The sequence below is a fragment of the Pinus tabuliformis genome, chromosome 8, assembly GCF_031772625.1.
Source record: "Pinus tabuliformis cultivar Carrire ecotype Pingquan chromosome 8, CPIR1, whole genome shotgun sequence".
In the NCBI taxonomy this organism is placed as follows: Eukaryota; Viridiplantae; Streptophyta; class Pinopsida; order Pinales; family Pinaceae; genus Pinus; species Pinus tabuliformis.
In genome coordinates this window covers 2,049,522,237-2,049,538,906 of record NC_142294.1, presented here as the reverse complement: position 1 = coordinate 2,049,538,906, position 16,670 = coordinate 2,049,522,237, and the positions used below count along the sequence as shown (strand labels likewise).

Below are 16,670 nucleotides of genomic sequence, written 5' to 3'. Positions count from 1 at the left end.
GATTCCTCCTAAGCTTGGACTAAAAATCAACATAGTCATCATTTTATGGATTTTCAATAAGCCTTCTACTATGATGATCTCTACTAGAAGCCTACAACTACCATAGGATTCCTCCTGGACTCCCAATCACCATGCAAATCTGGGTGACATCAATGCCAACACACTCACAACCACTAGCCATCCAGACAATGTCAATTGTCCAACATTTCCCCCTTGTGGGGTTCTTCTCTAGTCTTTGACCAATACTTGTGTCTCTTATTGCTCTTGATTGTCTTCTACTATCTAGTGCATTTATTTTTCTATATACGATTGTTATTGATCATTGAAAGATTAAATTGTGTTGAAAGATTGCTAACTAAAGGAAAGAATTGGACTAAAGTGATTGTAACAACATTGAACAGTAAAAAATTAACCGTATTAAGTTTAAATACCAATAAAGGCTTTTCTTGTTTCTAATATTTTTCTTTGGCAAGCGAGTATCACTCCTTTCACTTATGTGGCGTCATTCTTATAATATCCCACAAAAACAAACATGTAAACCATTACTCTAAATAACGCACAAATATTTTATTTTATATTTATTATACACCCATTCAAACCTCTCTACGTGCTTCACATTTGTGTTAATTTCATTCGCCCCTTTATAACATAAGTTCTTCATAACTTGAACCTCCTTTGCGGTTTATAGTCTAATAGTTCTCCTGTAATTTGGTGGTTTAAAAACTAATCTTATAATTTTATTCAAAATACTACATGGGTTTTATGTATGTACAAACAAATAATAAATCTATTATGTGTTTTGTGTTATGTAGGTTGTAGTTTATATATAATATGCCTAATATATAGTTTAGCTGAGTTGATAATAATATATACATGTACCTATGTTGTCTCAGATTCATATATATATGAAATAAGGGTTATATATCAATATATATATATATATAGATATAGATATATTATGAGGTCAATATATATTTAAAAAATAAAAATAAATATACACATTAAATCCAATTAATCAAGGCTTATTTACAAATGTATATCTACACAAACTCATATGGTGGTAAACCACATTCTCAAAACAAATAGAGCAATCTAAGGAGATAGGAATTTTGAAACCAGTTGTCGAAACCGAGCAAATGATGAATCATGGGAGAGCATTTGGAGAAGCAAAGTTGATCGAAAAAGATGTATGAAACCATTTGAGACCAAGTAAGTGAAACAATAACCCCAAAGATCAAAACCTAATATGTTTTAAAACATAATCAAACCTTGAAGAACCAAGAAGCTTAAAAACAAAATAATTAAGATGAGGGAAATCATTGATCAATCAAATGTAATTAGAAGGGCAGATTTTTCAAAATTTCTAATGGGGGGCCTCATCATTTTGGTAAAAATGTAGGGGAGTTGTTCGTTGACCAACAAGAAGCTTGAGGGTTTTGAACTAATAGGAAAAGAAGATTGCGTTTATAAGTTGAAGAAGGCCTTGTATGGTCTTAAGCAAGCAACAAGAGCTGGTATTCAAGAATTGATAAGTATTTTCATGATCATGGCTTAGTTAAAAGTTTATCTAAGCCTAATCTCTATAATTTCTAGCTAGGATAGGACATTATGATAATTTTCTTATATGTAGATGATTTGACTTACATAGGGAACAATGTTGAACTATTTCAAATATTTAAGTCACATATCATTGTTGAGTCTGAGATAACAGACATTGGCGAGTTGCAATATTTCTTGGGTATTGAAGTTTGGAAGAAGGAAGATGGTATTTTCATCTCACGATCCAAGTATACTTGGGACATTTTGAAGAATTTTAGAATGTTGAGTTGCAATCCAATGACAACTTTGGAAGTTGCATTGAAATTATATGGACATGATGACTCCAATTCAATTGATGTTACTTTGTATTATCAATTTTTTGGAAGTTTAATCTACTTAACTACAACTTGACTGGATATTTCCTTTGCAGTTAATATGGTATTAAGATTTATGGAAGAACCCAAGGAATTTCATTGGAAGGAAGATAAGAGGATTTTAAGACATCTGCATGGAACATTTGGTTATGGTTTGGTATACAAATCTCCAAAAGATTTTAGGTTGATTGGTTATATAGATTTAGATTGGGTTGGATGCATTGATGGAAACAAATCAACTTTAGGGTATTCATTCAACATGGGTTCAACAACATTTTCTTGGAGTACTAACAAGTAACTCATAGTTTCTTCTCTTGTCAAAGCAGAAGTATAGTATAATGCAACAATGAAAACAACATGTGAAGCAATTTGGTTGAGAAAAATTCTAGAGGATATACATGAGTAGCAAGAGCAACCCACTTAGTTGATATCTAATACTCAAAATGTTATTAAAATGGCCAAGAATTTGGTTTTTCATAAGAAGACCAAGCATATTGATATTTAGTATCATTTTGTTTTGGATTTGGTTCAACAAGGAGTGATCGAGATCAAGTACTTCAGAACAAATGAATAGGTAGCTAATATATTCACTAAAGAACTATCTAAGGAGAAGTTTGACAAATTCAGATATGATCTTGGAATCTTTCCAATATCATTATGGGGGAGAAATAATGAAATACTGATTCATTTGTTAACTGTTAGTGTTATTGTAAGTCGTTATTTTCAGTGACAAAATTACGGAGTAATTTGTAGAGAGATTTGTCAAATGATTGATCAGAGATTATGGATTGATTGTTGAGAGATTATAGGAAATGACTAAGAGATTGTAGGAGATGGCATACTCCCAAGACCTCTCCTCATGTATAAATACATGTCTTTGCTGTTTTTTTTTTAGAGTTGGTGTGTTCATTATTATTGAATTTTTACCATGTAATTTGTTGGTGTTTTCCTTTACGAACACATATAGTCTCAAATAAATATGTCATTTTGCCATGATTTTATTTCTAGGTCTTGCAAAACACAAGGCACTTATTCTATTCTGTATTATTACTTTTGAATATGTTTTTTCACATAAATGGTCACACACTTTTTGCAGGCCACTTGGCTTGTTTTTTTTTTTCAAAATAAAAACATTTATTATTTTTTTTTTCACCTATCACATCAAACCCTAAACCAATAGAAAAATTGAAATTTCATTTCACAAAAAAAAATCAATTATTTTATTTACAATATTATCATAAGTATTTGATTTTACATAACTTTATAATAAACTATGGTGAATTCGACAAATTTTTTAAAGTCAATTATCTTTATTACAAGTGTTGATGGAAAATAGAATTCTATATTACCTGCTATGGCATGGAATAATAACATATATATTAATAATATTAACATTAATTACTTTATTTTTATTGTTATTATTATTATCTTTTTTGAAGAAAAAAAGTCGTAATTTTATTCATTGAAATAAAATTACATTCTATAGAGACACCAATTGTGTGTATGCTTATAGAAGTTATATTAGATGCATATTGCATTTGGTCATATAATCCTTTCAACTTACAAAATAGTAAAAAAATAAAATACAGTAAAAATTACATAAAACTGCCAGAGTTACATGTGGAAGAAAAGCACTAAGCTTCTCCTTCTTATTTTTCTTCTTCTAAACTTTTTTCAACCCCTAGGATTGGGATCATCAATTCCAATTACCATTTCGTAACTGCGAGTCTACAAGGGCACTTCTTTATCTAAATGTGAACTCTCAGAGGCTTGTGTTCTCTTTGTGCCACCAGTGCCCTATGTGTTATGTATTCCTTCTGTTTGTTTCTCAATTGTTTGGATCAATTCTAGTTCATTGCCTTCCCTGGAGGGACTTCTAGTGCAATGTTGATTCTTAGCTCCCCCGTCCTCTTGTGTATCTTGTTGATTTTGTACATCCATGTTTGGAGGATTCTCCATCGTTTCTTCTACTTCTTCTTATAAAAGATGTGGATCTGAAACCTACCATCCCTTTAGCTTCTGGGATTGTCTCTTTTTCCTTTTTGGGACAGTCTCTTTTTTAGTTTTTGGGACTTTTTTAGCCTGTGGTGCCTTGTTTTAAAGCAAATACACCACCTGAATATTATGTCTTCATAATATAATATTTAGGTCCATAGAATGTTTTTATGATTTAGGTGAATTTGGTCTAATAGACCTTTGCTAATGTCCATCTCTACACAAATTCTACCAAAAGTAAAAATATTTTTCTTATTTGTTTCTAGATCCATCTTTTTGAACTTTCCCAATGTATTTCCAATGTCCTCTAAGACTTGACAATGCCAGAAAGGAAGAAGGAGTTTGTGTAGTCCCACACATACCAACATTATTGAGACCAATGTTGTTGTAGCGTTGAACTCTGGAAACCATGGAGTTATAAAGGGTCCTAATCTACCCCAAAACCATGACCCCTAGTTGAGAGTAAAATCCATATTTTTTTGTGTATCAAATTGAACAACAAAGAATCCCTTGGAGCATAAGTAAATATCATAGTTGGGAGTCCATGTGGTGAATACCCATAAATTTAGAGCCTCTGATTTCAGTAAGAACCCACTGAATCTGCAAATAACAACTTCAATTTAGAGGATAGTAAAAAGACCATTTACTTGTGTTAAATTAATTGCCATAACTTATGCTTGTTCCATTTGTTCAGCGATGTAAGATCCTGGGTTATTTTGAATTTGATTAGATGAATTGTGTGTCTTCTCTTGCACTACGTCCTTGAAAGAGCCCGATCCAATAGGGTTTTTGGATCAAATAACTTCCTTAAACTATTACATTAGATTTTCTAAAACTCAGCTCCACCTAGCAACCTCATAGTTGAGATAATGGTGGAATCCCACACAATGCCATATTCCTTCAACTTGATAGAATCTTGTAGCAATTTTCCTTTGAATAACATACTTTGAACAAGTGCAGCTTTACTATGGATTTTCTGGATGCTTTGTTTTAGGTTTCCAACCAGTTTCGAACCCTCAATCCAACCCTTGATCCAACCCTCGATCCAGAGAATGGGAGTTTTCCCCTTGAGATTCTTCAAGAAATTTTCAGGTGTTCCTTCTTCCACCTTCACCATCCTTTTGGTTAGATCTAAGGGAGGAAACTGGTGGATGTTCTAGATAATGTCCCTCATTTTATGATGAAGAATTTCAATCAGATCTATTCATATATGGGGTCTAATGAGTAATTACTTTATTTTAATATATATAACATCTAATTAGAATACTTATTCATAGTATTTATTTCCAATAATTATGGATGTTATTATATCATCTAATTTCAATTTTCAAATATAGACTTCCATAATCGTAATTCATGATGAGAAAAAAAACACATTTAGAAAAATTGTATTAAAAATGGTTGAAAGATTCCACGTTTCAGGTAAACCCTTCACTCATCATTAAAAACATAAAGCAAAAAATATCCAAAACCCATTTTTATCACAATAAACATTTTCTTCTCATCCAATTTCAATACTTATATATTCATTTTCAATCATTTTCCAAACATTGAATCATTGATTTTACATAGCTAGTAACTTGATAACACACCTCCAAACTATACCACTATTGACATTCTCGACATAACCCATAGGCGATGCTTGGTCAAATCACTTGAACCAAGCATCTTATCATATAAATCCATCCGGGGTTAGGTACGACAAAGAAACTTTACAACTTGTTAATACGAGTAATCCACGTTGTTAAAGTTCGTGTTCACATGGTTCAATAAACAGTAAGCTGTATCACTACTAGTTTCACGTTTGTAAAGTTCGTGTTCACATGTATGATGCTAATTAGAGTTATAATTGGAGAAAATTAATAGGTTTATATTATTTTATTTGAATTTAATGATATAATTTTGGTAATACATTTTTTTAATTATTTTTAAATATAAAAAGATATACAGCTGAAAAGAAATTGAAATATATAGTTTATATACCTTTTAATAAATCCAGTCTACAGTCCAACCATTTTTAATTAAATTTAATCGAATCGAATGTTGTGCAAATCTCGAAACAAATATAAACCATATAAACCTGTTTTTCAAAATATTGAAAGAACGCCCTTTACCCAAATACCAATAAACAATAGTGACGTGAAATGACAAGGGGTTCTAGAATCACAATAATTCTAAAAATTGAGACGTTGACGCCATGATGAACATGGCCACAACGGGACAACACATTATTGTCAAAAAGTTACAATAATCAACCGATGTATTTGTCAATATACATACCTTTAAGCATTAAAGCTAACATGGTTGCAACAATGTAATATACTATTATTAGGAGTAGAGTAAGCTTTGAGTGGGATTGAAGTTTTATTATAATTGTGTAATAAAACATTTTAATAATGGATAATTTAGAAAATACAGTTTTATATTTCCTAGGTTTAAAAAATAATGTTAATATTAAGCGTATTAAATATTAATTTACATTTAGTATTAATATCACGAGTATTAATATTAATCTATATTTATTTTAATTTCATATTTATTAAGAATCAAGAGAAATTAATTTTTTTGGAATTTTTTTGGTATAAAATTTGAAAAAAAAATTATATCTCTAAAAATTTGATTTTTTTTTTTAAATTACATATATAGATTTAAACTAATTTATAATATATAATTTTTATTTATTTTTATTTGACTCAATCAAAAATTTTACATAGCATAATATAACTTTACATTACAGCATTTTTTCAATTCAATTGTAATTTACCAAGTAAATAGATTTCGTGGTAAAAATATCATATTTCGTTGAATATCCACATTTGTGGTGTTTTAGCAAACGGTTTCGACAGCTGCTTGTTTTAGTCCATGGTTTCTATTCTATGAGAAAATACTTCGTAATTACAAATATGAATCGAATCTAAAAGATAAGATATGTCAATTTTGTAGCACCAAAATAATAATGTTTAAAATTGTAATATATGAGAAAAATAAATATATCGATCCAAAGCAGCCATCTAGAAGGACTATAATAAAATATTAAAATAAATTAGTGACAGATTTCGTTAGTGGGTAAGAAGATTTGGAAATTTTTGGCAGTTTGCCGTTTACAAGATACCCAGTTGTGGCTTTGTAAAGTTTGTTCTAGAAAGTCCAGGCTTTGAGTTGGTTTCTTATCATAATTGGTCACAAACGGGATTATGTTTGTGGAACAATTCAAACTTGATGCGGACATGTATATCATTTATGAAAACGATATTAGATTTTAGGGCAGAGCTGTCATGATTATCAGACACAATTGTTGACTGTTATAAGCAATTTCTTGTGGAGGAGTTTCAGTCAGAATGGGTTAAGAAAATGGTGGATTGATGAAGTTTTCAGCGGCTGGTTAAAGCTGTGAACAGTTGAATTCATGTTTTTTTGATTTGGGCTTTTCTGTTTTTGTTGGTTGTAGGATCAATTGTTGAGGTGTATATCACAGAGAAAGAGATTAATGCGGTGCGGAAGGATATTAGTGGAAGGCGAAGCAGAAGAAATCTCGGACTTGCCCAAGCCGAGATCGTGGCAGAGAAATGGAAAGAAGTCGAATCCATTTTCCGCTAGAGGGCTTGACAAGTTCCAACGCGTCTATGCAGAGCTTTCTGCTAGAAGAAAATGCGTTGCCAAGGAGACCGGTGTGCCGGAGGCCATGGTGAGATTCGCATATTCGAAGAAGGGATGGACTCCGCTTCTGGTGAGAGCCGGAGAGACGATCGGGAAGACAAAAGGTGGCCGGGGAAATCTCAGACTGGTAGAGAATAATAATGGCGAGAAGGACGGGGAATTGAGCAGAAAAGCTCAAGGGAATCATATTAATGGAGAGTCTGAGGGTATTTCAATTTCTATGCTGGATGAAAGGAGCCATTGCCTGGTCATGCCATGGTTTTTTATTTCTAGGGTTTTTGGTTTGAGTGCGATGTCGGCGAGAAGATCTGCTATTCCCGCGGCCGCAGCCATGGCTGTAGGTGGTGTGCAGTGCATGAAGAAGTTTATTTTGAGCGGGCTTTTGTTCTCTTCACTGCTTTTCAGAAATACTGGGAACCCTAACCCTAATCAGAATGGACTCAGTCTTGAAGCAACTGCAGAGAAGAAAGATACAGAGAAGGTGATGAAATTAACCCCAAGACCGGGGCTTAATGTGAATGCAATTGCACCCAGCACCCCTCTGAGATCTTCTGTTCATCCAATAGAGTTCTTGGCTTCGGCTTCACCGAGGGCTGTGAAGCCTAAAAAAGTCAACGATAAACACAATCGTCCCATCGAAATAAATCTAAAGCTAAAATATTCAGAGCTGTTTCCATGGACAATCGGCCCATCAGACCTCCAAGAACACAGGGATCTGATAGCTTTTACAGGAGAACCAGGCCAGCCATGGTTTACGATGCCAGGGCGGTTGCAACTGCTATGATCGTAACGTTGTTCTGTCTGGCATTCTACGGCCGGCTAAGTGCAGTCTTCTTTACATCTGCATGGTGGTATATCGTCCCAATATTCTGCCACCATTCAGAAACAAAGGATGAATAACAATAATATGGCCACCAAAGGCCACCATGATGTTATTGTGTAGGGTTCTTGATCTTCAAGACGGTGAAAACAGGATCAAGGCGATAATACAATAATGGAGGAACATGGAAAAGATGCCATAATGGATGCATTGCTGGAGAGGAAGCAAAATGAATAAGGTTGGTTTCTGACTTGCAGGAGCCGTATAGCTTTTTTGTAGACCTCGTTGTTGTAGTGAACCCAATTGTGTAGATACTGTTTCTTTATTTGAGTGAATAGTAAGTTAGGGTGTGGGTTTGTTAAAACTGTTGAATGCTTGAAGATTTGAATCCATTTTTGAGTTCTTTGCTTTTCTTGTATACATTAATGCTGGATCTTGCTATATTTGGTATTAGATTTATATTCACTATCATGATTTTTGGATTGGCTATTTTCTGCCTCGTTATTGGAGCATCAAGTTTTAAAAAATATGTTGTATATAATCCGCAACTCAAGTTGTATTGATGCAATTTACATTTCTTATCATGGTTTTTTGGATTGGCTATTTGTATTATGATATCTATACAATTGAGAACACAGTTATATAGTTAATTAACCAGCCTGAGGACAGGAGGGTGGTCATTGTGAATAGATTGCAGGAAAGGACGCAGAATTCATAATGTTGTTGGCCCGCAGAATTCATAATGTTATCGACCCGCAGAATTCATAATGTTAGTTGCCCGATGAATTGTAATGACCGGTAAGTTTGTAAATGGCCATTTTTGTTTTGATTATAGATTTTGGAAATTTGATGTATAGAAATGATTTGGATTACTGTTTAACTTAGCTTCTGTCGATCAAATTTCCAAATATTCCAAAAACTTTATTTAAATTACATTCAAATTTCTCCATCAAACAAGATTGATACCATATCTAAAACGCGGTTATCTGGGCCACTTTCAGAAGAAATGGTGTTTTAGAAATTCAGTGGTTTGATTTTCTTCGGATGTTATGAGCAATTTTTTAGTGTATTTAACGGAATTCAACAATTTTGGTTTTATTGTGATGAATAACGAGGATTAAAATTAGATTCAACTGTTTTGATTTTTCCTTTGAGTGTATTTATTTAACCGGAATTCAGCCATTTTGATTTGTTTTTGATGAATCAAAAGGAATAACATTTGATTTCGTTTTTTCTTATGAATCACGATAAGGGATTAAAATTCAAGCAATTTTAAAGATATAAAATTATTTACTATTAAAAAAATCATTTGTCAATATTTTAAAAACAAATTTCTAAATCAGGATTGAAAAAGTGATAATACGTTAGGTTTTAAATCATTTATAGAATAAATGAAAGTTTTATAATATGTTATATTTATAATTTTATGACTTTTGTGTTTTATTTTTTTAGTATAATTTTATTTTTATTTTTATTTTTATGGAGTTCAGATATATATGTATTATTTATGAAAGTTATAGATGATTAATGGAGGGGTATTTGGAATTTAATATTTTGGTGGGTGTGAATTCTCTTTTATAGAATAAAGAAAGTTTTATAATATGTTATATTTATAATTTTATGATTTTTGTGTTTTTATCTTCTTTAATATATTTTTATTTTTTATGGAGTTCAGACATGTATGTATTATTTATTTATGAAAGTTATAGATGGTTAATGGATGGGTATTTGGAATTTAATATTTTGGTGGGTGTGAATTCTCTTCTTGTTGAAGAGGAGCAATACCAATTTCAAGGAGCATTATGATTCAATGATTCATCCTTTGAAGATTTGGTTTTAACCATAGTAATTATTAAAGATTTTAGGATTTTTTAGATTACTAATGGTAAATTTAAAATATTTTAAATTTTTATTATTTTTATTTAGGTTTTTTTTATTACGTTTTTTTAATGATATTTTGTTTATTTGAATTTAAGAATTATATTAAGTAACTTATTATTTTTTATATGGTGTTTTTCTCATTACATAATTTATTTTTTTTGAGAATAAGAGTTAATTTTAAATGTAATTTTATATAATTGATTTCATAGATATAATAATTTAATGGATTGTTTTAAATTGGGATTATTTTGGGTGGTTGGAAGAAAGAAATGGAATCCTTTCCACTTAGATTCAATGAATCTATTGCAAGTAACATGATGAATATTGACAACAATAATATTGTATATGTATATTTTCAAATGAAATGTACAATATTGTACTTGTTCAAAAACACAAAATAAAATAATTATAAGCATGTAATTTTTTGTTGTAAAACATATTAAATATAAGTTAGGGCTAAAATCTTTATACATGTGTTCAAATGTAAAAATAAGACCAAACAATGTTAAAAACTTTGTTACATTATATTCATGTTCAAAAGTTTATTACATTACCATCGATCTTCAACGTACTTAAATTTTAATACTCACATAACTTTGCTTATATTTTAGTTCAATAATTATAAAGAAAATCATTTTTCTTTATTTTTAAAATGTTATTAATTTTTTTTAATGTAATTTTTAGTTATTAGCCATTTTTAAAATATATTTATTAATTTTAGTTGTGATTATTAAGATGGATATGTATGTAGTTTGTTAATATTTATTCTAGGAGACGTTTCTCCAGTATGAAAGAGATATTGTCTTATTATGTAAACATTTTGACTTAGTTAATTTACACAATAATAATAATAATAAGAATAATAATATTTTGACTCCAAAAAAAGATATATATATATATATATACTATTATTATTAATTATAATTAATAAATAAACCCAGCTAGATGCATCTTAACTTTGAATCTACCAAGTGATAAGAGGGATTGATTCTCTTGAAGTGCAAGTCTCTCCAAGCTTGCCGATCCATAGTTAAGATCTAGGCTAGTTATTATAGCATATAAATTTTTTCCAAAGAAAAGATTTATATTCAAGAAAGTTAAATATATACTATCAACATAAATATGATATTAAATTTATATATCTCTCCATTTTTCCAAATTTGACTGTGCAAGTCTCTCTTAGAGTGAGAAGAGATTTGCCCCTCTCAAAGTTTGGTAGATCCATAGTTAATATCTAGGCTAGTTATTATAGCATATAGATTTTTTCCAAAGAAAAATATTTATATTCAAGAAAGTTAAATATATAATATCAACATAAATATGATATTAAAATTATATATCTCTCCATTTTTCCAAAATTGTCTATACAATCACCACTTTCTATGCTATAAATCTTAAAAAAACAAGCATCAATTTCCAATTTCTCGTAGTCTATGAACTCATAATAGCCCTCTGAAATCATAATTCATAGTCTATGAACTCATAATAGCCCTCTGAAATCATAATAGCACATTCACTTGACCAAAAGAGATAGGGATTTCCTTAGTTCATTAGCTTTGTTATTTAATTCCTCCAAAATATGGTAGAAAGAGAGTCATTTCAAGGATGTGAGAACCTACTTTATATCCTAAAATAAAGCATCTAGCCTCACATCCACTATTGAATCACCCAACCAATTACCAACTTTGAATCTCCCATAGTTGAATTTTCTTCACATATTTTTATTACCAAAGCCAATCAAGATTTCAACATGAAAAACTCATATGTATTGTTAATTTCACAATGGTTGTGATTCAAAAGGGGAAAATCCCAATTCCACAAATAGGGGAATGTCCTCGAAAAATCCCATTAAAAAAAACCTCAAGGAATTTCAAAAGTGCTAAGATGACATCCCTGGGTTTTTAATATTCAACTCCTTCATCAATTCTTTCCTTGGGTTTTTAATCTTCAACTCCTCCATCAATTCTTTAAACAAATTAAGAATGATATCATTTGTGACTTTAGGAGGGTTCCTATCACTAAAAATACTCAAGTTACATGCACACCATAGAGTGGATACTAAAAAACAAGGCATTCTTCCATTCACTAGTTTATATACCAACGAACCCTTTAGACAATTGTCTAGCTTTCGATACGGACTACAAGTTTAGCTCATTTTGGACTATCTTAAGTACCATAACTGTCTAAACATAATAAATATGTGAGATGTCCACTTTTCACACCAATTTTCCAAGTTAACAATTTATTATTTAAATACAACCAAAGCCTAATATTGTTCTTCAAAGGATTAGCACTAATATTCCATATGAGAGTCCACCACTACTTCATAATAAATAAAGATGTGAGATGTTTCCTCTTTTGAGGCCAAGTTTCCAAGTTAACAATTTGTTGTTTAAAGCTAGCTAAATCGTGATCATGTTCGTCAGAGACGTAGCAATAATCTTATGAGATTTCACGACCACTTCACAGTAAATAAAGATGTGAGATGTTTCCTATTTTGACACCAATTTTCCATGTTAACAATTTATTTTTTAAAGCCAACCAAAGCTCGATGTTATTCTTCAAAGGATTAGCACTAATCTTCCATATGAGCTTCCACCGCCATTTGTTAGAAACAAAAAAACCAAAATTCATTTCGTTATTTTTTTAATAATTCTATAAAAAATAAACAAATTTATGTAAAATTTATTATAGTTTTTTTTACTTGTAGGAGAGTTCTGTTGCTAAGCCGTATTTTGGTGGGTTCATTTTCTCATGTGGTTTAACACACCCAACTTTTTGACTCGCTAGTATTTGCTTTATGTTTATGTTCAAGTGTGAGGCTATTATGTCTTGGCTTTGTTCACATTTCTTCTGTGTGTTGAACTATGATGGAGACTTGCATTAGTTTTGTTTGTTGGGTATATTCTGGTGCAATCGAGTTGGCAATTCCTTGTTAATGTGGACGAGTTAGAATTGGTAATTCCTTGTTAATGTCGGCGAGTTAGAAGGGGAATTGGTGACAAGGGTCAAAGTGGTAGGCACATTATGGAAGATCCAGGCCATGGTGAGGTTGTTGACTACAACACAACCCATACAACTAGTATTGAGGAGCTGCTACCCCCTTTCGGATAACTTCGGCAACCAGCTCTGACACATAGCTCTTCTCCCTTAGAACATTAGCAAGGATCGACATGATGATAGGAATGTGATTATTGGCTTCATGAATGGTCTCTAGAAAAATAAGTGGGATATGCAATATTGATTAACCAACATGTAGAGGGGGCAATGGCATATAGAGGAGAAACTGGACAATTTTGAAGAAAGGGTGGCACACACAAAGAAGCATGTCCATTGTGACTTTAGACCTCCACATCATCTGGCTCTCGACTAGAAAATCTTGCTCTAGTAAACTCTTTAGATATATAATCGTCATTGGTTGCATCCTGATTTTGAAGGTCTTCTAATATCACATATCTTTCTGGTTTTGGTTAATCAGGTTTTTTTGGTAGTTTTCTATATGTCTCGGTATTGACCTTTTGGCTAATAAATCTAGTGAGAGTGAAGTCGATAGGATTTTGAAAAACTATACTCAAAGTTCACATAGGAAAATCTAGGCAAATCAACCCTAAATGGAATCAAATCCAGCGGGCCAGATTATCAGGGCCTAACCCCAAGGGCGTCGAGGAGAATTGACCTTGTGACCTCCTTATTAGCGAGGCACTTAAAACTAGAGACTCGACTGGTTAATCTAACCCTTGAGGCTTATATATATATATATATATATATATATGTATAACAAAATGTATATTTAAATAATATATATATATATATATATATATATATATTATATATATATATATATATATATATATATATATATATATATATATATATGTTAGTTTTTCAATTAAATTTAGAATATTAAAAATTCATAATTCAAATTCAAATTTCCTTATGAAAATTGGTTAAAAATAACACTTACTTTTCCTTCTATTAATAACATGAGAGACATTTAATAATTGTTAATATTAATAAAGAGAGAAATAATCAAATTTAAATGTATTGATAGATAGGTATTTTTATGTGCGAGCTTATAAAAGAGTATTGATAAATATCTAATTCGTTAAAAGAAATAATGAATATTAAAATGATCTTCTTTACCCATAGGGTGTAGAATATACAGTGACATGGTGCTATGTTAAGACACTCAGTAGTGAAATGGTAACTAGTTCAAAACCTTGTGGGAAAAATCGGGTCATGCTAAGGGTTGGTGCTACCACTTGTCACGCCCCTGTGGTTGACACACGAGTCTAATATCATCAAGACAACTGGTCATGTGGTGCATGAAAGGTTCATTGTAAAGGGTTGACCAACTACAACTAGTTACTCTTGGACTACACCTACAAGCCACTATACTTCTTAACATGTGGTAGCTGCTTAGTGGACTTTAACTTTTCATATGCTACATAAGTTTACAACTTATTCATTTAAACATTATGTGTGCATCAATCATAACATCAACATAATAAACCATGCAATAGTGTGATCACAATAATTCAACAATAGCCAAAAAAGGAATGAAACACTTCTTTAATAAAATGATTCTTTATATTATATTATAAAATTTTGATATTTTACATACAATGGGAGGCTATGCCAATTTCCCCAGTGAACTCCTTGTCACAACCTTCAAATACTTCATAAAAGTGACAAAAAATTGAAATAGGGCAGCCCAAGACTTCCCCCTTCATAGGCCAACAAAACCTAGAATTCGGATGACTTGTTTTGCCTTGCTCGCCTAGGGCGAGTGCATCCTTTGACCTACATCTTTCTTTAATTTTGTTTCTTGCTCTCTTTGTTGCCTTTCCTCAGAATTCACTTTTCTTGGTGACTTGCGATTTGCAATGTGCCTTCCTCCATCACACAAGATTCCTTTTATACTTGTCCTATAATTTTGGTTAGAGGGTCGTGCACTTTGTCGACGCCTGGTCTTTCTTCTAAGCTGGCATACTCCATGCTCTTTGTTTGATTTTTTCACACAACACTCTTGTTGCATGGGAATTTCATCGAGTACCCCGCCTTTGTGGGGCCATGAATTGGGAACATGGCCACTCGATTTTTCCTTCCATCACACACAACTACCCCAAGGCACTCCAACTCAATTTTTATTTGTGTCTAAGCATCTCATCTGTCTATCACAATTGGTCCATTCACCTAATGTGTAACCCCCATGTGTTCTCGTCACCTTGCACAAATTCGACATGCACACCATAAATTTTGTTTCGAGTACTCTTGGGCGACCGATTGAGCGCTCAACTTTTCATGGGTCTTGGGGTCCTCACATCCTCCCCCACCTCGAGATATTATCTTCCTTGGTATTCTTATGCTTCTAAAAACCTTTGCATCAAACTGTTTGATATCCTTCTTCCACCTTTATAGTGAAGCTTTTGTTTCCCAGTTGTCTTCCTCTAGTGTGTCCTTCCAACGTACAAAGTACTTCCTCTTCATGTCACTCCCAACTCTAATAGTCTTGAAATCAAAACTATTATCCAAAACCATGCTTGATCGATCTTTGATCAATGTTGGCCCATGCGGTGGCGCTACTCTCTCAAGATCACCCATGTCTAACCAACTATTTCACAATTCACTCATGTGGAAAGCAAGATTCTTGGCATGCATGTAGTTAGGTAGCTCAAGCTCGTAAGAAACCTCCCTAATCTTCTTTACTAGATATATAACCTCAAACTTCCTCATCAAATATTGCGATGCCACCTTCAATGGTGGAAATTTATCTCTCAACATCCTCATAAAAACCATATATCCAACCTCGAACTATGCATCGCATCTATCCTTATCTTCCCATTTATTCATCTTCTCTATTACATATGTCAAGTGCATTCGTGGTAAGTCCAAGGTCTCCTCCCATGCTAATAAAAACTTTATCACATGAATATTCTTCCCATATCCCCTCAATAACACCAAGCATGGCACAATAGGCATTTTCTCCATTTACGAACTCGAATGGACTATACCTTGTCACAAAACTCTTTTGTACATTATATATTAGTTGTGTTCTATCCAAAAACTCCAGCCAATTCTTGTAATATGACCACACAAAATGTCTCAAGCAGCCCTCCAAAAACAAGTTGATGCACTCATTCTACCCATCTGTCTGTGAATGGTAACTCAAAATATGTAGCAACTTTCTCCGCACTAACTTAAACAAAATGGTCCAAAACATCCTGTGAACCTCATATCTCTGTCTAATACTATACTCAACAACATTCCCTAATGCTTCACAACATGCTTAAAGAACAAATTTGTTATCCTCTCTACTCCACAAGTGATCTGCAATCTGATTTATCGGCATTAACCAAGGTCTTTTCTTATGTTGATGTTAACAGAATTGCATGAAATTCATG

At 32.1% G+C, this 16,670-nt stretch overlaps 1 pseudogene; it reads left to right on the top strand.

Moving 5' to 3' along the window:
- The first annotated feature begins 7,228 nt into the window (after positions 1–7,228).
- LOC149244689 (uncharacterized) lies at positions 7,229–8,882 on the top strand (annotated as a pseudogene).
- The last annotated feature ends 7,788 nt before the right edge of the window (positions 8,883–16,670 follow it).